The 2,725-nt window shown below is 56.6% G+C and overlaps 2 long non-coding RNA genes across 3 annotated transcripts in view; both read left to right on the plus strand.

Annotated features, from left to right (window-relative positions):
- LOC106144350 overlaps positions 1–2,082 on the plus strand; it is a 32,720-nt gene extending 30,638 nt beyond the window's left edge. Inside the window, exon 10 of the long non-coding RNA XR_001229416.2 lies at positions 2,031–2,082. This is a non-coding gene — a long non-coding RNA (uncharacterized LOC106144350). The remainder of the gene's footprint in view (positions 1–2,030) is intronic.
- Positions 2,083–2,157: 75 nt separating this feature from the next.
- Positions 2,158–2,725, plus strand: part of LOC113458383 — a 2,030-nt gene continuing 1,462 nt past the window's right edge. For both annotated transcript variants that reach the window (XR_003378764.1, XR_003378765.1), the window contains exon 1: positions 2,158–2,231. This is a non-coding gene — a long non-coding RNA (uncharacterized LOC113458383). The remainder of the gene's footprint in view (positions 2,232–2,725) is intronic.

The following is a 2,725-nucleotide window of genomic DNA, read 5'->3' on the forward strand; positions in this document are numbered from 1 at the left end:
CCTGAAGCATCCTCATGCAGGTACTGGGCGGTTGGGTGGCAATATGATGAGCAAGTATATGGTGGAGAAACGAGAGAGAAAGAGCAGAGTGGTTCATGTGCTATGGTAAGAGGCAGGTCTGAAGAGGGAGGGCAGTGAGGAATGAGCTGATGTTGGCAGCCTCCTTGCCACCTGGGACCAGGGTGATGCCCAGGCCTGAGCTGATGCCTACAGCCATATCTGCCTCACTGATAGCCAGGGTCCATGTTGATATTCATGACCCATGTTGCCACCAAAGCCATGGGGATACCTGGGGTGTGGGATACCATCTGTAGCCATTTTGACGTCCAAGGGCTATGCTGCTACCGTGGCCACATTGATCTGTGTAGTCTGTGCTACCACTGGGAGGCACGATGACATCTGGGCCTGGGCTGCTGCTGGCGGGGGGGGGGGTGTCCATGTCTATGGCACTGTAACACCCAGGGTCTGTGTTAATGTCTATGGCTTTAGTAACCACTAAAGGCTGGGCAGATGACTGGATCTGGTCAAACATGCAAGTCCATATTGGTCTTCTAGAGCCACGCTTCCATTGGGGCCTGTGCTGCCACCCTGGACCATGGTGACATCCAGGCCCAGGCTGTGATGAAGGGCCATGTTTGGGTATGTGGCATTCCTACAGCCAGGGTCTGTGTTGATATCCATGACTTCTGATACCACCAAAGGCCAAGCAAATGCCTGGGGTCTGGGCTGTCACCTAAAGCCAGGTGAGAATCTGAGGCTATGGGGCCATACAGATCTGAGTGGCCTGAACTGCCACAGTGTGCCATGGTGGCATGCAGACCCAGGCTGCAGCTGAGGGCCATGACTCGGTCTGTGGCCTTATAGCAGCAAGGGTCTGTGTGGATGTCTGTGGTTCATGATATCATTGAGGGCCTTGCTGATGCTAGGGGTCTGGTCTGCCACCTGGAGCCATGTTGGTATCCAAGTGCTACATTGTCTCTGGAGTCTTACTGATCAGAGTGGCCTGCGCTGACACCTCAGGCCGAGGTGACATCTAAGTCCAGACCATGCTGGAACCTGAGAGCCTATGCTGCCACCTGGGGCCATGGTGGCATCCAGGTCAGGATTGCTGCCAAGGGCCCTGTCTGTACCTGTGGCCCTACTGCAGTCAGGATCTAAGTCGATGGCCGTGGCTCCAGGTACTATCGAAGGCCATACTGATGTCAGGGTTCTGGGATGCCACCTGGGGCCATGTTGGTGTCCTAGGGCTACTCTGATGCAGGGGCCATGATGATCTAGGTGGCCTACACTGCCTCCTGGGGCCACGGAGACATCTGAGCCTAGGCTGCTGCCTGGGACCAAAATCAGAGTCTGTGATGTCTGTAGCCCATGGTGCCACCAAAAGCCACATGGATACCCAGAGTCTAGCCATATCCTGTGGCCATGTTGGCATCCAAGGGCTGTGCTGCCACTGTCATCTGGGCTGCCATGGTGTCATCTGGGCCAGAGCAGCTGCTGTTGCTGGCTGCTTTCAGGTCCCCAGCAGTCCTGGAGACTTGCAGCATCTGTGCCTCCCACCTGCCGCCTGCCCACACCGCTCGCCAGGGACCAGCCAGCTGCCACATGGCTGGGGACCAGCCACCTTCGTTTGGGGACCTGCCACGCATGGTCTCAACCCAGCAGTCCCAGGCACCCACAGTAAATCCATTTCATTGGTGCCCTGATGAGACTCCTGAACCAGGTTTTTTTTCCTACTGTTGTTCCTTTTGAAAACTACAGCTCCCAGCATCCCCCTGGACTGGAAGCCGCAAAGGCACAGGGCATTTCTCCCAGACGCCCTTGCATTCCCCGTTAAAAGTGGGGATCGCCACGAGCCCCCTCTCTCTCTCCCTCTCTTTCCCTCTCTCCTTTCGTCTCCGCACACCTGTCCCTTCTTGATACCCCTCCCCCATTAAAGTGCACCCACGTGGGACCGCCGCGTGTCTGTGTCTCCTTCCTAACCCCGCACCGCCATGTGTCTCTCATAATGTCTCCACTCTCTAACCCCACAGACAAGAAAGGCAGAAACAAGAATAACAATTGGTGCCGTTGTCGACTCGGGAACCTTTCCGTCCTGGTGCCTGAGGCCTTGACTCTGGGCTTTCTGGCGCCTCCTGGAGCTCGGGGCCTCACCGGGACAAGGTCAGGACCGACAACCTGTGACCACCCCCACGTGTTCAACGCGGCCATCTGTAACCAACAGCAACTAATTCGTGAGTTCACCTGGGTTGGATCGCCTTCCTTTTATTACCCAGAGAGCTCCCGGCTCTCTTTGGAGCGTCCTGGGTAAGGTTGCCGACTCCTCCCCCCTCCCCCCAGCCTTCCACCCTCGGCTAGAACCTGTTTCGGTCTGCGCCTGGAAGTTTGGTGCTTCCAGTTCTCACCCCTCTTTTTCTGATCTTTTTCTGTCCTCTTTACGGGCTTGCTACGGAACGAGCGCCTCTCGGCTGCATGGGCAGCCCCCCAAAAGCTTAACTGTTTCCTCCTAGCCGGGATTGGTTCCCGTCGGAAGCTAGGTTCGGGTCAGTTGGGCTAATAGCACGGCCCTCTCATTGCACGGACGCCTGTAATTAGAGCTGCTGTGTTCGAGGCACCTCCGGTGCCTTCTGCGGATAGTTCCACTGTTCTAGCCATGGGTGCTAAGCCTTCTAAAACAGTTCCCCTGGCCTCCCCATTGGGGCAGCTTCTGGAAGCTCTGAAACCTCAC

Source organism: Microtus ochrogaster, unplaced genomic scaffold, assembly GCF_000317375.1.
Source record: "Microtus ochrogaster isolate Prairie Vole_2 unplaced genomic scaffold, MicOch1.0 UNK17, whole genome shotgun sequence".
Lineage (NCBI taxonomy): Eukaryota > Metazoa > Chordata > Mammalia > Rodentia > Cricetidae > Microtus > Microtus ochrogaster.